Consider the following 21,384-nt stretch of genomic DNA (forward strand, 5'->3'; position numbering starts at 1 on the left):
TGCTCTGCCCTATACACGCCCACTCTACCCCCATCCCTTGCACACCCACTCTGCTCTGCCCTGTACACGCCCACTCTGCTCCCCATCCCTTGCACACCCACTCTGCTCTGTCCTATACACGCCCACTCTGCCCCCCCTCCCTTGCACACCCACTCTGCTCTGCCCTATACACGCCCACTCTGCCCCCATCCCTTGCACACCCACTCTGCTCTGCCCTGTACACGCCCACTCTGCTCCCCATCCCTTGCACACCCACTCTGCTCTGCCCTATACACGCCCACTCTGCCCCCATCCCTTGCACACCCACTCTGCTCTGCCCTATACACACCCACTCTGCCCCCCATCCCTTGCACACCCACTCTGCTCCCCATCCCTTGCACACCCACTCTGCTCTGCCCTATACACACCCACTCTGCCCCTGGCGCTCAGCGGGGCAGGGCAGGAGCTACCCCAGCAGCTGTGCAGCAGACGCGGCTGGCCGTATTGGCCGTATTGGCGAACCGGGAAGCGGGCGGGCGCTGGGGCTGGGGCTGGGGCGGGGCCGGGGGCGGGGCCGGCCGCGCACCAGCCGGGCGGCGGGGGAGCCAAGCCCGCATTCGCAGCGGCCGCCGCAGTCTCGGCAGCATCGCGCGCTCCTGTCCCCGGCGCTCGGCCTGTGTCCCGAGACCGGCAGCAGCAGCAGCATCTGCGCTCAGGTAAGGGCGTCCCCCCCCTCCCGCGGGCTCCCGGCCCCACACCTCCGGGCCTGCCCCCCGCCTCGCCTGCCTGCCGCCGCCCCCTGCCCAGGGCAGGGAGCGAGCCCCTGCGCCCCTAGATTTCTAGGCACAGGTTCGCCTGGCGGTACCTGGCCGCGCTGCCCGGCGATTGCTGGGGGTCTAGATCAGTGGCCCAGCATCGTCCTAGAGCTGCGGTGTGGTTAGGTCTACACAGGCGGTAGATGTGGACCTAGGATTTGTGGGTATCGAGCTGCATAAAGGTTGGTGGACGCAGGACCCCTCGAGGACAGCATTAAAAAATAATAGTAATAATAATAATAATTAATAAAAAAGCCATGTAAACCTATACGAAGGGTTGCTCGTGTCGACTTGAAGCCAATCGCCCTGAATTTCCAGCACCAGAAGAGAAGAAAGGAAAAGGACACCTAGAAAGTAACCCTCCCTTCAACCACTATTATGAGTTTTAAGTGGATCTAGAAGCAAAACCTTAAAAAAAAAAATTGCCTCCTTGGAAGGGTTTTCTTGAATGCAGCTCTGTCTCTCGGTCACCACCCCACCTTCCTCTTTTGTTTAAGGATGGAAATTTCAAGAAAGTGGGGAGGCGGGGGATAAAGGAGGGGAGCAACTGCGCTAAGATACATCTCTCTGTAACTCGCGAACGGAGGGAGTCAGCTGTGTATTTCTTCCCTGTGGTCAAGGGGAAAATAAGCTTTGTCATAAGCAAAATCCAGCCGTAAGGTTATCATGGACCATCTGGTGCGCACCGATTTGACCGCAGTGCTCCCAGGAAAATCGAAAGCACCATCATTTATCTTAATAGGAACAGGCTACTTTTGTCAACTCATTTTAGGATTTCGAGAATCTTTGGAGTGCCACGGATGTAACCTCTCCCCCCCCCCCCTTAAGCTCCTTTACCAGGATCTACAAGGGTGGACAAAGAGCATTGTTCAAAGTGGGGGTGCAAGGGGAGCAATCGGTTTTAATTGGAAAAAAATCTCTGTGTTGAAATGATCAGCAGTGGAGAGGAAACGACTGCGAACAGAAAAAGGGGGCTTGCAGCCACAATGGGGCGGTGGAGAACAAAGACTTTTCATGTAAGAGAGAATGATGCAAAATGTGCCAAGCTGCTGCAGGTACAGTGTTGCATTGAATGTGATCTACCAAATAAAGACTGCTTGACTCTATTCATTGCGTATATGTTTGGTACAAATGATGACCTCCCATCTGAATGAGGCTTGCTTTATGGAACAGGGCTTGGGGAAAAAAGGGATATGTATGGGATGAAAGAGCCCTTCCCCCTGGAATTTTCATTTCTCATTCAAATAAAGATCTCCTTTGCATTGCTGGTGAATTTTTATTTTATCATGTTCCTTTCTGTACAGTAGTAGATATTTATATACCGGGGCGGTTAATGTGTGCATGCCGTTTGGGCTAATTATTATATGTCAATCTCCCATAAGGGTTATTTATTTTAGCTCTCACAATCCTGTTTCACAATTTGTTATACTTTTATGGTCATGTCAATGATTTGTTTCCCCCTACCCCTTTCTCTGGGGAAAAAAAAAAAGTCATTTAGCATCTGTGGGGAAGCTGCACTGCTCACAGTTCAGAAGATGTGCTCTTTTTGTTTTCAGAAGGGATTTTTCCTCACATGATTTTTGTGCATTTCCATTTTTCCTTTCTCTCCCTCCCTGAATGTACTCCCTGTGAAAGAACCTGTTCCTTGCACCTGTGCTGGTTTAAACTTGTAGTTACGTCTAGACTCCAGCTCTCGGAGCCAACGCATCTAGGAGGAGACTCAGCTGCAGGACTTATTTGTTTTCAGAAGCCGCTCTCTGTTCCCTCCCTCACAGATGACGTGATCGCCCTGTCTCAGCTCTTGCTGGGAAGATAGAAAGCGCTGAGAGAGCATTACTTACTGAAACTGGCATTGTCATTACTTCATAGGTCACTATGAGAGGTACCTCACACATCACAAGAGACTGGGCATCATCCCTAAACAGTAGCAACACACTCACCCAGGGCATATTTGAGCTATTATAGAGGCAGCCAGCAGAGCTTGTGCTTGTACTAGCATTTCTGTCACTAGTGTATATTTTCAGGGGGCTTGGTATTAAAAATGAATGCACTAAAACAAAACTTGGCATGAGCTATTGAGTCCGAGGAGCAATTTAATTCCTCACCTGTAATTATGATTTATTTTACTAATCTGTAAAGTGCTGACAATGAGCTCAGTGCTGTACAAGACTCAAAATGAATCCAGTACACATGTGCTGAATTTTGCATGCTGTAAGTAGTCCCATTGTGAGTCCTCTCATGGAAACCAGTGTATAAAGGTAAGCACAAGAGTAAGCCCTGGTCTACACTACAGAATTAGGTCACTGCTAGGCAGCTTAAAGAGTTGACCTAACTTTTTAAGAGTCTACACTAAAATGTTGCTCCTGCCGATGTAACTCGCCTGCTATGCCCAGGGGCGGCTCTGAGTATTTTGCCGTCCCAAGCACGGCAGTTAGGCAGCCTTCGGCGCCATGCCTGTGGGAGATCCGCCAGTCCCGCGGCTTCGGCGTACCGGCCACCGAATTGCCGCTGAAACGGCGGGACCGGCGGGCCTCCCGCAGGCATGCCGCCGAAGGCAGCCTGACTGCCGCCCTCACGGCGACCGGCAGGCCGCCCCCCCGCGGCTTGCCGCCCAGGGCACGCGCTTGGTGAGCTGGTGCCTGGAGCCGCCCCTGGCTATGCCAACTTAATAACTCCACCTCCACGAGAGGCATAGCGCTTAGGTTGACGTAGTTAGGCTGACGCAGTGTCAGTGTAGACACCACATTGCTTACATCGACTGTTGCTGGCTTTCAGAAGCTGTCCCACAATGCCCCACGCTGACAGTTCAATCGGTGCAAGCGCTCCTGGTGAGGATTTGCACCGCCAACACAAGGAGCATAGTGTGGACATGCAAAAGTGATTTTATTACTGTGCTGGCTGTACATTAATGTAACTTAGGTCAACATAATTTTGCAGTACCCTAAGTCTTTGCGTGAGTGGGCCCTAGAAAGGTTCCTGGTGCGAGGAGTGGGATGGTGTTAGCTTAAGAACTGGGTCCAGATTCATCATCCTTTTTTTTTTTTACTCACGGGAATCAGATAAGCAGGATTTGGCGGATGAAATTCTGCAAGCCATTGAGTCCATGTTATGGATTACTGCCTCTGTGTGTATCAGACCAAACCAAAATACCTGTGATAATGAGACTTAAAATACAGTTAGTGCAGGTATAAAGTAATTGCTTTTCCAAAAAGAATACTAGTGCATGGACATGAATGATTATAATGGCTCCCAAATAAGCTGCTACAGTTTGTGAAATAAGAATTCTCTTATCCCCAAGAAGTTTTCAGATCCATGCTTTTCTGTTCAGTTGGTGTCACATTGCGTTAATGTCCCCAAAACTCATTGCACGTGGATTTACTATAAAAAAAAAAAAAAGAAATCCACCAGGCACAATTAAACTGAAGCCATTGGGCCTAATTTCCCACTCACAGTGCTGTAAAATCTGAAGTAACTCCATGGAAGTAAATGGAGTTACACTGGCATAAAAACTAGTGTGGGTGAGTCAAGAATCAGGCCATTGTAACTCCAATGGCAGAATCAAACTGATGATATTGAAACTGCCTGGGTGCGGTTGTGATGTGTATTCCGTTCAGTTTCACTGGCAGTATTTCAAGTACAGTGGCAGGGAGAGGTTTTTCTTTTCTTTAAGAAAAACAGGAATACAGCACACAAGGATGTGATCTGCATTGACTTTCATAACTGTTAAAAGCTACTGACAAAATTATGTGCACAAATGCAATATCTGTGTAGTCTGGAATCTGATCTACCATATACGTATGAAGAGATTAATAGGAACAAATTAGATAAAGAAAGGGGAAAAAAGCCCGGACATTGATACATGGTATTTATATATTTTGGGCCTGATGCAAAGGCCTTTGAAGTCCATGGCAGCCTTTCCATTGACTTCAGTAGGCTTTGATCAGGCTCAAAAAGAATTCACGTGGGATAAAGAGCCTTTAAAATTCCATTGGGAAGTCATTCCTCTCCATTCCTCTTAATCAGGCAAGCCCTGACTCTGCAGTGAGCTGCAATTGGATGGATGCCTGAACCCTCACGGAGCCCTATTGGCTTCATTTGGGCTTCACCTAGGATAACAGAACCATAGATTCCAAGGCCAAGTCATCATCTAGTCTGATCTCTTGCATAACACAGGCCATTGAACTTCCCCAAAATAGTTCTCAGAGCAGGTCTTTTAGAAAAACTTCCAGTCTTGATTTAAAAATTGTCAGTGATGGAGAGTCCTCTATGATCCTTGGTAAATTGTTTCAGTGGTTAATTACCCTCAATGTCAAAAATGTATGGTTTATTTGTAGTCTGAATTTGTCTAGCGTCAACGTTTAGCAATTGGATTGCGTTATACCTTTCTCTGCTAGACTGAAGAGCTCATAGTTGAATATTTGTTCCCTGTGTAGCTGTAGACTGTAATCAAGTCATCACTTAACCTTCTTTTTATTAAGATACATAGCTTGAGCTCTTTAAGCGTGTGGTACAAAGCAAGTTTTCTAATCCTTTAATCATTCTCATGGCTCTTCATTGAACCCTCTCCAATTTATCAACATCTTTCTTGAATTGTGGGCGCCAGAACTGGACACATTATTCCAGCAGTGGTCATATCCATGCCAAATTCAGAGGTAAAATAACCACTCTACTCCTACTCAAGATTCCCCTGTGTATGTACCCCAGGATCGCATTAGTTCCTGGCTCCTGCCCACAGGGAGCTCATTGCAGGATCAGGGTCATAGTTAGGAAGCGGTCAGGGAACATTGTATTGAAATGCAAGTGAAGGAGAAACAGAAGTCTGAGAAATTAAAAATTAATCCTTGGGGCCAGATCCTGCAAACACGTAAGCACGTGAGTAACTTTACTTTATGTCGCTTTAAAGTCAATGCTGTAATTCACCAGAGTAAAGTCATACATTGTTTATTTGTGTACAGGACTGGGTTTATGGTCATCAGGGCCACAATTCAGCCAAGCCATTAAGTGTGTGTGTGTATAGTCCATCCCAGTTCAGCCAGGCACTTAGTTGCTTAACACCTGCTTAAGTCCCATTAAAACCAGTAGGACTTAAGCAGATGCTTAAAATTAAGCATGTCCTTTAGTGCTTTGATGAATAGGGATGGGTTGCTAAATCAAGGTGTAGCTTGCTATGGGCTTATTCCTGGAAGATGCTAGACACGCTTCTGAGGGACTAGGTATTGTTGTGAGGCCCTGAGCACTCTCAACTCCCATTGATGTCAGCGGGAGCTGAGGACATTCATTGCCTTGCAGGAGTGAACCCTATAAGCTAGGGGCTCTGGGCTGGTTGGGATCAGCTGTTTTTCCTTAATTCTTCGCCTTATGCAGAGGATACGGGGATGCTTATAAGATCTGTAGTGCACACAGATGCGAAGGAAAACAGCATGGGTCTGATTTCCATAGGGTGGAGCAGATTTAGAATGGCTGTGATGTGAATAAGGGGCGGTTTCCAAAGCCATCTGCCTCAGCAGAGTAAAAAGCTTCTTTGGGAGGGAGGGTAGACTTAATCACAGGCTACAGTGCTAAACTATGGGACAGTGTCTTTAAAATGAGATTCGATGTGACATTTGTAATTGCTTTTTAGATATGTGAAGAAAGAACTAACATCTCCACGGTGTTAATTTAGATTGCTGTTGCCACATGGGTTGATTGTGCTAGCTGTTAAGAAGATTTGAGGTCTTTATTGACCCATTTTTCCTAAATGCTAATTGTTTGCTGCTTTGTTAAGAACAGACGAGTTAATGCTGTTGTTCCTTACAGTTTTTACACTCGTTTAATATTTTCCTGGAGAGATCCCACAAACGAAACCAATCCCTCTTCCTTTGTTTGATCAGGGAGTAACCCCTCCTTCCAAATGATAACGGGCCAGTGTTTGCATTGAATATATTCCTCTGCTTGTTCACATGCTTAGTTGCAAGAAAATACTGCAAAAAGGTGAGGTTCGGGTGACCTCAGTTAAGCATGAATAATTGTAAGATTTATCAGAGGTCTTTGTTTCCATTTAGTGTCTCTCTGAGACAGATTGGTGCTGTTACAGCTGCGCTAGTGCTAGTTACGAAATGTAGCCTTTCTTTTCTTGTTAATTATGTTTTTGATCGTAGCTGTAATGTGCCTGGGCAGTTTTTTAAGCAAATGCTTTCAAATTTCCAAAAATAGGTATAGAAAATAAGTGTATTAAAGGCCAGATCCTTCACTGGCATAAATCACTGTGGCCACATTGACTTCAGTGGAGCTGCATGGATTTATACCAGCTGGGAAGCTAGCCAATACTCTTTTCAAATTTCTTTAAAATATGGCATGCTTTCCACTTCACTGATATGATCAGTTTATATGTGATGAACTTGTGGGTCGAGCTCAGCACTTGAGCTAAATCCCATCCCCCTTATTCAGGCAGACGTATTCCCAGTGGTCAGTGTGGCTCCTCATACTTCTAAAGCAAGCAGATTTGGCTTTAGGCTCTGTACTTAGGACTCCATCCTGCCAAGTGCTAAGCACTCCTGAGTTGTGCATTGAAGCCAGTGGGAGTTGAGGGTGCTCAGTATCTAGGGGAGTGTCCAGCCTCTTGCCAGAGAGAGCTCCTAAGAAGGCCTAGGGAGAATCTCATAGGATCAGCACCAGTGGCAGTAATGCAATTAGATCCTAATAGCTTTCAGCGAGGTAAGTCTATGGAAACATCCTCTTCTGTTCGGGAGATCCGTTGTTCTCCAGACAAAAGGGAGCCCACCTGGCTATGTAAAGATGATAAATGTCTTTAATATTCCACCCCTTTAAGTTCAATATTCATGTGGACAATCTGTATATTTTTAAAGTTTCCAGTATCAGTTTGAGATATTGGAAGCTATTTTGTTCATCAGAATGTTACAGCTCAATAAATAGCAATTGAAAAAACAACCACCACCACCACCACCTTTCAGTAGTCCAGTCACATCAATTAACTTGGTTGCATTTAATTATAATGATTGATTAAATGAACCTTGCCATTGCACTTCATTTTCTCTAGAGAATGATAGCAGCTGGTTTCGTGGTTCAGAACTCAGTCAGAAGTTTTATTTTGGAGAGAAATGTACCTTATTCATGAAAACAGTTGTCTCTGTGATGGGGAGCTGCACCATTACATCGCAAACTTCTGAATATTTCTGACTAAAGGGATGCAGAAAATATGTGGGAAAAATAGAAACTTAGGCTGGGAATTTCACAAAGGCTTATGGTTGACCTAACTCTGCTCCCACTGACGTCAATGGGAGCAGAGTTAGGCCGTTGCTGAATGCTTTTGAAAATTCCAGCCTCAGGGCCCAGCTTGCTACCGAGATTAACAGCAATGGTCCTCTGTGTGTTACTTCTGAGTCTGAAAGGCAGTCTTGCTTGGAGGAAATGTAAGTCTCTATTCACAAGCTAATTGTCCCCCAACACAAATCAGTCACCGAGTGAGTTGTCCTGGCTGAGCAGGAGAGAAACAGAGCTGGGCCTTAGGAGGAGATGGGCCTGGTTCTGCTCCTTCAACTCCTCCTTCTCTACAGTAGTAGGTGTATGTAATGTGTATTGTATGCCACACAGGTTACTCCAGACTCTGACTGGAAGTAACAGGCACTGCTCTGGTTAACGTGACGCTGCAGCATGGAGTTTGAAGACTGGGTCTGGGTAGAGATGGTGCCAAACCAAAACCCTGGATCTAAAGCCCCTCGAACTTTCGGGAAGTGCAGTTGGATCTGAATGTCAAGGCTGACCTTGTCTCTCCCCTGGTCTTGGGTGAATTTCAGATCTGGGTCTGCAGGTTGGAGCCTCAAACTGTAGGGGACTCAGCAGAGGCCAGAGCCATTATGTGGAAGTTGCCACCTGACTCTCTACAGCATTCTCCCATTCCCTCCCCGGGGTTGCCCATAGTCATAGGGTTCTGCATAGGCAAAGGGAGATCTCTGCATGGAGGATCTGATTCCCCTCTCATTTACACCAGAGTTACTCCTGATTTACACTGGTGTGTGTGAGAGGCGAATCCCCTCCATGTGCATATGGGATGGCCTGGCCCAGTGATGGGTGCACCAGGGAGTTACTCCCTTTACAAGCAAAAGTAGAGACCTGAGCCCAAAATCTGTATCTGGGGGTTTTGTTTATTTATGATAGTCTCTGCTTTTCTCTGGAAGGATTGATTAGATCAGTCATTCTAAAACTTATTTGCTCATGCCCCCTTCTTTGTGTCTGAAGTAGTTTATACCCTCCCACCTTCCTTCTCCCCCCCCTCCCTGGGCACCTTATCAGCAGCCACCGCTCTTTGGCTGCCCAGCTCTGAAGGCAGAGCGGAGAGCGGTGGCTGCTGGCTGGGCACCCTGCTCCGAAGGCAGCGCTGCCACCAGCAGCAGTGCAGGCAGTGCAGAAGTAAGGGTGGCATGGTATGGTATTTCCACCCTTAGCTCTGCGCTGCTGCTGGCAGCGGCACTGCCTTCGGAGCCAGGAGCCTGGCCAGCAGCCGCTGCTGTCCGGCTGTCCAGCTCTGAATGTGTGCAGTAAGTGTTTTTTTCCCCTTCTCCCAGCCCCCCACCCAAGAATACATTCTTTGCCCCCAGGCTGAGAATTTCTGGATTAGATGTCGCCTAAAGAAAATTGCCCTGAGGGTAAAGATGTAGAAATCCACCAGCCAAGAGGAAAATTATGCATATAAAAACTTATTTCTGATATTTTAGGAAGATCAAAAAATACATACTTTGTAGAAGAGCAAAGGCAAATTTGGCTGAAATCCCTAAGAGAGTAGTTCAAAAAAAATCTGAGTTTAAAAGAAATGAATATTATTCATGCTGAAGAGCAAAGGATATTGGCGTAAATAAGGAGCTTTCGTTGCATGGTGTTCTGTAGACTTAAGCTTTCTGGGCAATAGAAGAGGCTGTTGTTGTTTTCTGCATAAGGCTTAGCAAAATCTTGAATGTATACTTTTCTGAATATGTAGTGCTACCTGTTAAAGTGATGTAATAAAATTCTGGCTGTGAGTTTGAATAAAAGATGTTTTGGGTAACATGACAAATTTAATATCTGTAATTTTAAGTTCTGCATAGTTTGCCAAAATTAGGAACACTGATTTATATATAGTATTTATAACATTCATTTAGATAAATGATTAAAATGGCATGGGATTGAATGCTATTTGGAATACTGGCAGTAGAATCATAGAATAGATGAATAGAATACCAGGGTTGGAAGGGACCTCAGGAGGTCATCTAGTCCAACCCCAAAATTGGACTAGATGATGATTGGAACACATGATTTAGGAATATTTTATTAAAATGTTCCTCTTGCTAAATGAATAATTTAGAAACATATTCATTAAATAGATTTAGAAATATTTGTGTATAATAAAAATGTATCCATCCAGAAATCATCTGTAGTATGAACCAGATTTTGAAGGCTAGTGGCCTGAGCATAGAGCTGGAACCCAGAATCTCCTGAATTCTAGTCCCAGTTTTGGGCATTGATTCCTTGTTTGTATTTGGACAAGTCATTGAATCTCTCTGCCCCAACATTCCCTCCCCACACTTTCCATTTAAAAAGTGGGGCTAATAATACTTTTTGAGGTTTAATTAATTAGTCGGTATTTGTATGTCACATAGATAGACACACTAATATATCTGTCTGTCTGTATCTATATCATAAAGGCCACTGTATTGATTCACCATTTGCTCAGATGATCTTGTGCTCTTGTTTGGAATTTTGAGCCAGATTCTCAGCTGGTTTAAGTTGACTTCAGTGGAGCTAACACCGTTTTACATCAGCTGAGGATCTAGCCTCTGATGTGTATCTCATTATGAGAATGGGTTGGCAATTTGCTAAACCTTTTACATAACCCATCTTACATCTTCCACACCCATGGAAAACTGATTGTCTTTCAGGTGAGTGGTTACATGTGTATACGTATAACACTAATGCTGATCCTTAGGTAGCAGGCAATGGTAATGGTGGTGCTTTCCACTCCTTGCTCCAGATGGATGTGTTTATTGCTAAGGATAATTTCATTGTAGAGCTTTAAAGGGCTTTTAAAAAAAGTTGCTTTCCTTCCATGTATTTGGTACGCTCACTGGATTTTTATTATAAAGGCAGAATATTTTGGGAGTAGAAATACAACTTTTGTTACTGAGAATAGTGTCTGTGTTGTGCTATTGAGGTTTGTTTTGCTTTTCTGGTTTGTATTTCTTAGGGCTAATCCCTATTCCCTACTTGCTAGGTAATCATCAAAATCTTGTCCCACCGGGTTTCTGTATGGATTGGTTTGAGAGGTATTGGGATGAGTTCTACAATGGTAACTTAAATTCCTTTCTGTCTGTGTGTGATTTCATCAACTGGCCTGCTGTGGGACTCTCTTGTACATAAATATCCGTGTATGAAATCAGTGGCTTCTGATTATCAGTGATTCATTTTTAAAGGGGTTGAGTATGGTGATGTTAGCTGACTGGTGTTTAAGTTCATAGCTGTTCTGTGATCTGGCCTATGTTAACTGTTTTGGATAGGACATCCACTGGTATTCACTAGTACTTTATCATCTTGAGCTAGTCAACAACATCAGTCATGAATAACAGAGGACAGGACTCTGAGCTGAAATAAGTTGTCTGGAAAGAGAAGTGGGAGACTTGAGTGCTAAGATTAAGCAGGGACTAACAATGACGGGGACCTTGGCACTAGTGTGGAGCCATGCTCTGGGAAAACCAGACCAGTGCTAGAAGATACCTGTTGGGAAGGTCCCATGAATTGTGATGGCTGGGGATTGACAAGCTTGTGTCTCTGCTTCATCTCCACTGGGGTTTGCTCATCCCCACTTCGACAACAGCAGACCAGACTTCAGGAACAACCTTCTGCCTGAAACTTGGTGGAGAGTTGTCCCGTTTATGCATTTTTGTTGCATGTAAAGTGGAGATTCAGCACAAAATCTATATCATTCCTGATGGAAGGAGTGGAATCCCTCATCTTTTGATTTAGTTAGGATCTTGCAGTACATGTGTCTTGATATTTTGAATTAATCTAAAAATTTGTTGCTGGCAAGGTTTGGCAGTGACCTCCAAAAGTTATTACAACCCTCAGATGTTTTACAAAAGTACAATTGTAGTGAACCACCTTGAATACTAAAGCGTTTATTACAATTCTCTGATGAGTTTCAGAAGTTCTGAGGTTTCTATAGTTAGGTTTGCATAATAGACTTATTCAAGGTTGCATAATGTTGTTTCTAATTCTTTCAGTGTACTCTATAATAGGAGTTAAGATAGAGCTTCCTCTAGCACATCTATATGTCTGCCTTTGAAGGGAGGGCAAAATTTCTTCTACGTTATGGGTTATTTGCAAATCAGCCAGAGAAACATTGCCTATTCCAGTGTACGATGGGATAAATGATCTGTCAAAATCCTGGCAGAAGCAAGAGGGTTTTCTGTCATAGTTGTCCTTCTAACCCTCCCGAGATTTCAACAGATATTCTGCACTGTATGATGGGATATATTGAGTTATCTACCTTTTCTTTTGAGATTTATTTTAAAATAGTCCATTCTTGTGTCTATTCCAGCAAATTCTCAGTGGCTTTTTCCATCGTCTGGCTCTAGGGGAGAGTCAGGTTTCCTCCAGAGGGCAGGTGAACTCTGAATACATCTCTAAGGCAATGGAAGAGGTCTTATGCACAGATTATCTTTTCAGCTGAAAAACTGGCTGGCTCTGGGCATGGATGTTTGATCATCAATTGATATGTTTATTTTCAGAGTTGACTCAACAGTGGGAGTAGAATTTACATCTCCAGAATTCCCAGGGACTGCTGTACACTTGAGATAAAGGAGCAGCTGTCTGTTTTTTTCCCCCATTAAACTGATCCCAGTAGAAAACTTCAGCTCCTTTTGGAATTAATCTACCCCTTAAGTTTGCCTTTGTAAATGTGTGTGTGCATGTGTGTATAATATATTTTCTCTATAGCACACTTAATTGAGGGCAGGGCATGACATGCACTGAACCAAACTTTTCATTAGTGACAACCTACACATGGCAGGGCATGTTTACTAAACAGATGAATGACTCTTTGAAGAATGTTCATGGACTGCAAAAGAAGTAATCTTAGGCAGAAATTTTATTTATTTCAAAGAAGTTTCAGCATGTGCATATAATCAAGCAAGTAGAGCCACAAACATAAAGGTCCCAAGCTTTAGGTCACTACTTAATGTTACTCAGTGGTATTTGGCCTAGATCCAACTTGGATTCACGTTGTTTGAACTTCAAAACCTCTCCAAAGAGATTGTTTGATTATAGTATAGGTTGAGGCTAATTTAAGTCTTGTTACATTCAAGCCTCCATCATGTTTCCCCAATGCTTTCCAGGTTACAGTCACTCAGGCATGTCTTCACAATGCAGCAATGCGCACTACGGGCATTTGATTTCTAAAGCACGTTGACGTGCTGTGCACCAGTTGCTCCATGTGGACCCAAAATTCAACATAAATAAGAAGCCCATCATGAAATCACATGCTTGTTCCAAATAATTAAAAGAAACCACAGAATAATAACTATGATATTCTCCCATCGTAGCTGTCTTCGGAATTCTGAGATGCTCCCTTGCTGAGGACTCCCTGTGCTCTTTGGCCACAGGTAAGTCTGCATAATAGGCAGCATGGTCTAGTAGGCTAAGCACAGGTTTGGCAGCAAGGAATTCCCATCTGATATTGACCCCTTCTGTAGTTTGACTAAGCCACTTAGGTCCTGATCCAAAAACACTGAAGTCAATGGAAAGATTCCCAATGGGTTTTGTGGCAGGCCCTTAGGGTCAGAGTCTGCCTGGTTCTTCAAGAGGTGTCTTCTCCCTATCCAGTCTGAGTCCACCAGCCATTAGATTAGGGTGTTCAGCTTTCCCCATAGTATGCCTTTTACATTTTAATATATATTAATATCACCTTTCTTTTACCTAACCAATTTCTGTTCCTAAGAACCGAATGCAAACTACAAATAATACAACCATGCACACTGCTGGGGACTGGAAATGAGTGATGTTTATGCAAATTAAATCTGTCTGCCAGTAGGAGCCCCTTCAGTTTCTCCTCTGGGGGAGCCAGCATGTTTCTGTTCCCTTTGAGCCTACTAGTCTTGCATAAGGGTGGCAGAATAGGCCCCCAATATCGTCTGGCTCTTCATCAACCTCAGTATGTGGCAAAATGCTCCTTTGAGATCCACTCTGGTAAACTGCTCTCCCTTGTACTTGTAAAACTCCCATTAACATTGTCAGCAGGACTTGTAGGGGAAAAGCACGTTGGATTATATAAGGATAGCAGAGCAGATGGATACTGAGGACATCCAGAGTTGTTATAGTAAGGATTTAAAACTCGGTACCCAAGAGTTTTGCTTTTTCAGAAGGCTGCTTTCTCCTCCAGGTGCACTCAAGGATCAGGCACAGTTTGGCTCTAATAATTTTGCTGCCTCTGGGCTAGATGGTGAGCCCATTACTGACATGGGTAAGCAGTTACACCACTGAGTAGCCCCACCATGTTCCATCAAGGACATTAGGAAGAAACAGGTTATCCCATAACTGCCTACTGCGGGGTTCCTTTTAACTTCCCATAGCTGCAGCAGTGCTGCTGTCGGAGATAGGGTACTGGACTAGATGAACCAAAGGTCCAATCCAGTCTGGTGATTCCTGTGTTCTTCTCTTGGGATGGTCTTTACCTTCCCTTATGGTAGGAATCCTGAACAAGTTGACAGTATTCTTTGATAGCAAATAATGGGCCAGTTCCTCAACTGGTGGAAATCAGTCCAGGTCCCTTGAAGTTACTGATTTACACCATCTAAGGATTTGGCCCATTGAAAAAAATAATCAACCTTAATATATACATCATCTCATTTGCTGTGAGCTGTGACTGAGGAACGTGGCATAAGGCTGAATTGAATAGTCACACCTGGTCCGCCTTCCTATATATGAAGGAGAATAAATGGAAAGGCTTGTTTTGGTGCAATAATGGGAATGAGATCAGAGGGGGATACGCATTACAACAAGCAGCCTTTGCCATTGCCCTTCGACACTCTGCGCTGCAAGCTTTGAAATGCTTGGCACAGCACTGGCCTACGATAACTTGACATTTGAAAAAGGACATGGCCTGTAACTTTAACACAGGAGTGTCCTCATGTGGAAATTGCCTTCCTTGGAATTATGGGAAGAGGAGGTGTGTGTGTGTGTGTGTGTGAGTGACAGAAGCTAAGCCAGAAAGCACCTGGCAACCAGATGGCAAGTAGCATGCTGAATCGTACCCACACCTTCATTAAGGATTACTGTGGCTTTCTCTGGATAATAGCTTTAGAGGTTTGGGGTCACAAAGAATTAGAAAATCGTAGCCAGTTGCAATTAAACCCAAGTTATTTTTAGAGGACAAAGGACTGAGTGATAGGTCTGAGCTGGAATCCGAATTAGAGGTACTTGAAATGTTATGGCTCAGAGATGATTACTGAGCTCGGCTAGAACAGTGTTTTCTATGCACTAAACAAGAGAGCCCATGCATTTCAGTTAGATACACAGAGCAGCTCAGGATAGCAGCAAGTGGGCTGGGAAGGACTGAGAGTTGCTAGCAACAGCAATCATGTGGAACCAGTATTCCCACTGGGGTGACAGCATTGTGCGCATTTCTCTGACTGTTTACTTGTGATGCAGAGAAACTTTCTGACATAGACCATTGCTGGGGTAGATCTATCTATTTTGTACTGTGATTTATGTATGTTTAACCCTGTCTCTTGTGGCAATGCTCTGTCCGTAATTCATTTCCTCCCAGTGTACCCGTGACCCTAAAGGACGAGCTCAGGATGTTTTTAAATTATGTCATTATTAAGAATCTTTGGAGAACAGCAATCTGGAAAGGACTGTGCAGACTCTTATGGACAGATTATGAGTCTCTTACGTTGCTGATCGGTCACTTGTTGATGGGGTTGCTCAGGGAAATAACTGCTCACCCATGTCAGTAACAGACTCATAACCTAGCCCTTAGGCAGCAGAATTATTAGGGCTAGATTGTGCCTGGTCCTTGAGTGGAGACAGAGGAGAGAAATTCAGGAAGCCTCCCTCACCTTGCACACCATACACAGCTATAAACCCTGGATTTAGGGGTGTGCAGGTACTGCTCCGTCAGTATACTTCCCTTGTGGGGAGAAGGAGCGTCCGGGCTTAAAGGATGATATAGCATGTGTGCTGGGAACAGTTTCTTTTGGTGCCCGTGTAGTCCTGTGGATAGAGTTCTGGACTTTAAATCAGAAGATCTGGGTTCTAGTCCTGGCTCTGCTATTGGCCTGCTAGGTAACATCACTTCCCTGTGCCTCAGTTTCCCCATCTGTAGCAAGGGGGTAATGATACAGATTTCCTTTGAAAAACACTTTGAGATTCACTAATGAAAAGCACTATCTCAGAGATAGGTAATGTTTATTTTTTTTGTGTGGCTCTGTATTGCAGCCCTACCCAGGGCTGTGTCTAAAAGGCATAATCTACTAGCCTTTAGCTGTTTCATGGGATTAAAAAATAAATAGACCACGGTAATCCTGTGGCTGTACCTGAGAGCGATCACCCTTTTTACAAACAGCGAGAAGCAGCTTGAGGAAGTTTGAAGGAGTCGTTACATTACTCTTATTCCGCTGTTAACAAAAGATAATACTGTGCATTAGCTAAACAGAAGGTTTAAAGCAATAGCAGTCAAGGCCTCTATTACTTTCAACAGCTGATTGATAATGGGTGAAATGAATCCCATTGTCTAAATTGTGACAATATCCACTAGGACACTTTTCCTCTGCTTCCCTAACCAATAACACGACTCATTTGTCTTCTCTTTTTTCACTCTACACTTTATACTTGACTATTAGTGAAGGTAAAGAGGCCCTAGATCCTATAAATGGTACATAGGGCAGGATTCCAGGCCCACTGAGGTCAGTGGGAAATCTCTTCCGTGGGAGTAAGAGTGGGGCCATTCTGCAAAAGAATATAACTGCTTCTGCTATGGAATACCCTATGCTGTGTATGTTTTTTGGACTTGCTCTGTACTCTGAATATATTTTGCTCTAAAATGTCAAAAAACACAAATTAAAAACAACCTCCCTCCTTCCTGTATTGCAGCATTTAATATGCTGAGCCCTGATTAGTTTTGACACTTGGTTTTGGAATAGCTGGCTGTGGAAACCTACAGCTAAATTCACTCCTGATTTATGCCCTCCGCAGCCCTATTGAAACTAAAGAATGGGGCAGAATTTAACCCCTAAAATTTAAGAATGTTTGCATCGCTTAAAATGTGTCTAGGTCATTTCACTTTGTCTTGGAAATGCTGTGTAGTGATCCAAATATAATGTGCATATGTTTTTAATTTCACTGTCTTTTTAAACTTTTGCATATGGATTTAATACTGCAGCTAAACTACTTGTAAATAACAAAAATCTTTATGTTGCGGAGCTTTTTTAAAACAGCTTGGTGTTCGGTAACATATCACATGGCCTGGGACAGCCCTATAAATATAGAACAGTCCTGCCTTGATAAGTGATCTATTTCATCCCTCTAGTAGGTCTTTTCTCCTCCTAATTTCAGTGACTCTAGAAATGCATGTGGTGTTTCTCATTTCACTTATGGGAGAATAACAAGTTCCCATCATCTACTACCTAATGCAAACACACTCAAATTGGTAGCTTGTTGCCCAGAGAAACCAGAATTCCTTTTGTTTTACCTTGAGAGTGTCTTCCATCAATTCAAAAATTCACAGCTGTAGTAAGGTGTTGGAAAGAGAGGCTGGGTGGGGGCAGAGAGGAGAAATGGGTAGTGGGCCTCAAAAAATTACTCTTCTGTTCTTCAAAGAGGGGCCCAGCTGTCTTGGAACGAATTAAAATCTAAATTGCCATAAAAGGAATAATTAGGGCATTTCCTTTCAGATGGTGTCTAGTGCAGGCAGCTTTGCTTTGGGGGAGGGGTATGTTTTTATCAGTCCAGGAATAGTTGAATGATGAACCAGGGTGGGGAGGAATAGAAGCGCAGGTGCATGCAGAAAGAGTGCCTGGGGAAATTGTGACAAGGAGAGAACACTACACTGATATTGTCTTTTTTTCTCCCTACCAGTTCTGCCGCTACTAAATCAAAAGCTGCTGATGACTTGTGCTTCTGATTTACTGCCTCAGTAACGCATCAGCTTAAAGTGAGCAGAAGATGTTGGGATGGGATGAATTGTGTTGTAATTGCCTATGGCTTTGCAAATGAAAATGGAGGGCTGCTGCTGATATCCTGATTCAGTAAGGGCTTCATTGAAGCTGCTCACATGCTTAAGTTCCTTGCTGACTCAGGGCCATGAGGCCTGATCCAAAGCCTGCTGACATCACTGGGAGTCTTTCAATTGACTTTATGCCCTTAGTGAAGATAGACATTTGCTGAGAGAAAAAGAAGAGAGGGGAAATGTGCCAGTTTTGTTAGGAATTCCCCACTAACTGGGCAGCACCAACTGTACCGATACTCAGGGCCGGCTCCAGGCACCAGCCCACCAAGCATGTGCTTGGGGCGGCGCCTGGAGGGGGGCGGCGCGGTGGGGCGCTCAGGCCTGAGAGCGGGGCTGCGACTGGGCTCGCCGCCCTCCCCCCGGTGCTCCGGCCGGTCGGGGAGAGCGGGGCCCCGGCCGGGCTTGTCGTCCTCCCCCCCAGCGCTCCGGCCGGTCGGGGAGAGCAGAGAGCCGCGGCGGGCTCACCGCCCTCCCCCCAGCACTCTGGCCGCCGGGGAGAGCGGAGAGCCCCAGCCGGGCTCTCCGCCCTGCTCCCGGCACTCTGGTCGGTCGGGGATTGCGGGCCCGCGGCCGGGCTCGGCGCCCTCCCCTGCCGTGCTGACGGGGGGAGGGGGGCGGTGTGTGGCTTTTTTGCCTAGGGCAGCAAAAAAGCCAGAGCTGGCCCTGCCGATACTATGAAAGAGTAGGGTGCAGTGCTGAGCATAGTCACATTGCTGTGGAATGGGGGTAGGATTGTGTGTGTTTGGCACCTCCAGCATGTCTGACAGTTCATCTCAGGCCTAATATACAACCTTCCTGGTGTTCTGTTCTTGATCTTCTCTCACAGAGGCATGCTTGTGTCAAATTACATGGTGGTTCTGGTATGGAAAGTGAAAATATCCAGCCAATTTATTTCCACTAATTTTTATTGATGATTATTATTTGTATTGCTGCATCCTCTGGGTGCAACAATCCGGGTTGGGCCCTACTCTGCTAGGGCTGATGCAGACATTGGTGACGTAAACAGATTTTGAAGTAAGGTGAGATTTTTAGTCTAACTGCTCCTGCTAACACCAGCCTCTTGTTTTGCCAAATAGAAAAAAAAAATCTGTTTTAATCTGGCTTTTGATCTGAGTTACAGAACAGTTTTAAGAATAGGTTTAGACATGGTTCTAGCTAAAGTGGTATCTAACTTGGTTTGGCTGGCTAGGTCAGACTGAGACAAACAGTGTTAGAACCACATTTAAAAACTATGTTTATTTAGTCTCCTCCAAGTTGTCTGGCCTAGTGTGTTAGAAACCAGTTTACCTGGATCCACACATAGATCAATCTCCACCATGGTTCCCTGACTGTTTAAAGGGCGATATAGATGGCCTCCAAAGGTAAAGATGTTTGGTAGTATCTTGCACCTCATTATTGAGGTGGACACTGAGATGACATCCGTGTTAAGGTAAATATTGGAGCCTTGGAGCCTTAACTGAAAATAGCCAGAGTTTAAACTTTAGCATGACTTTGAATTTCCGGAGTTGTTGTAACCATATTGGTCCCAGGATATGAGAGAGACAAGGTGGGTGAAGTAATATCATTGATTGGATCAACTTTGTGGGTGAAAGAAACACATTCTGTGGAGCTCAAAAGCTTGTTTCTTTCACCCACAGAAGTTGGTCCAATCAATATTACCTCATCTACCTTGTCTCTTTGAATTTTCAGGCTTTCAGAGATGTTAACAATTGTTTATAATTATAATCTTTAATTTAACTGACATCTATGAACAACCATAACTGTAATTTAATGACAATTTTTTTGGCCTGGGGAATTTTTGGAAAATTGTCGATAAGTCCTCAGCCCAGTCATGTTCCATGTTGAAGCTAACGAGAGATTTTGCTGTTTTCTTCAATGAAAGCAGGATCAGGCATTACCAGAAACTGGTCAATCAAAGAAACTGGGTGACAATTCAGTAACAGTTACTTCATGGCTGTTGACTATATAGAAATTCAAAGAAAAATGCATGTCAGGTGGCTGAGGGGCATTTAGCATTTATTGCCTTTTTAGTATTGTAGATTTGAATGAACGATGGCATTTTCCAGTGCTTGTGTGCACAGAACATAGTCAGCATTGCAAAGGCATTTGTTTTTTTTGTTTTTTTTTTGTTTTAAAAGTCAGAGGATCTGATTTAATTTTGTCTTTTTCCATTTGCTTTTTACTGAGACAACCAGCGAAAGCATGCCATTTGTCAGATAGAAAAGTACATCTTTATAAAATGTCAGTGTGATATTGGAAAAAGTCTGGCTGGGCTAATCCTATGCTTTATTCTCAGCAAGCAGCTTTCATGTTTTCAAAAGACAGCTGGAGACGCACAACAATTTACTTGAAATCCTCTATTGATGAATCCTGAGCTGTGACTCGGCAGTTTTTTTGGTGGGGAAGGGAAGGAAGATGGGGTGAAGGGGTTTGAGGATTATGGAAAAGTTCTATAGAATTCAGTAGAGAATAATTGCCTTTCTGTAACAGTTTTAAAACAACACATAGAACATACTGGAGAATTATATCCCTGTACTACAATTTTATAGATTGGTTTAAAAACTCTGTAGAAAGAATACCATTCTCTATTAAATTCCATAGGATTTTAGAGTAAAGTCTGTAAAGCTCTATTGGTTTCATCTCTATTAAATTCTACAAGACTTTTCCAGACGGGAGATGAACAGATGTCTTATTTCTCTCCCTGAAATCTCCTCTCTAAATCCCTCATCCTGCAAACACTTACACAGTGCGTAACTTTAGGCACATATGTAGCCCCATTGAGTTGAATGAGACTACACACGTAAGTGTTTGCAGGATTAGGGCCTAATAGTGGAACTGGATTGCTGAGAACAAACAGCAGCAGCATGTAGACCAGGGGTCGACAACCTTTCAGAAGTGGTGTGCCGAGTCTTCATTTATTCACTCTAATTTAAGGTTTCACGTGCCAGTCATACATTTTAACGTTTTTAGAAGGTCTCTTTCTATAAGTCTATAATATATACCTAAACTAGTGTTGTATGTAAAGTAAATAAGGGTTTTAAAATGTTTAAGAAGCTTCATTTAAAATTAAATTAAAATGCAGAGCCCTCCAGATCGGTGGCCAGGACCCAGGCAGTGAGAGTGCCACTGAAAATCAGCTTGTGTGCTACCTTCAGATGTAGAGAGAGAATGCCATGGGAATTTTCCAATGAAATATAATTGCCCTGCTCTTATTAATGTCATTTTGTTAAATTTTGTGTGGATGTCAGTGGCTGACTATAGTTCCTTTTGTGTTTTACATTGACTGCACCGGCAGTCATGAAAGCAAACAGGATGTTAGGAATCATTAAAAAAGGGATAGAG

At 44.0% G+C, this 21,384-nt stretch overlaps 1 protein-coding gene across 29 annotated transcripts in view; it reads left to right on the forward strand.

Annotated features, from left to right (window-relative positions):
• Positions 1-543: 543 nt before the first annotated feature.
• The window catches only part of MAP2 (microtubule associated protein 2), a 342,492-nt gene continuing 321,651 nt past the window's right edge, over positions 544-21,384 (forward strand). For 16 of the 29 annotated variants that reach the window (XM_065561019.1, XM_065561043.1, XM_065561025.1 and 13 more), the window contains exon 1: positions 558-695. The gene's annotated coding sequence lies outside the window, so the exon portion shown is untranslated. Of the gene's footprint in view, positions 696-21,384 lie in introns of all 29 variants that reach the window. The other 13 variants (XM_065561008.1, XM_065561032.1, XM_065561010.1 and 10 more) reach the window with 1 other exon arrangement.

Source organism: Chrysemys picta, chromosome 11, assembly GCF_011386835.1.
Source record: "Chrysemys picta bellii isolate R12L10 chromosome 11, ASM1138683v2, whole genome shotgun sequence".
In the NCBI taxonomy this organism is placed as follows: domain Eukaryota; kingdom Metazoa; phylum Chordata; order Testudines; family Emydidae; genus Chrysemys; species Chrysemys picta.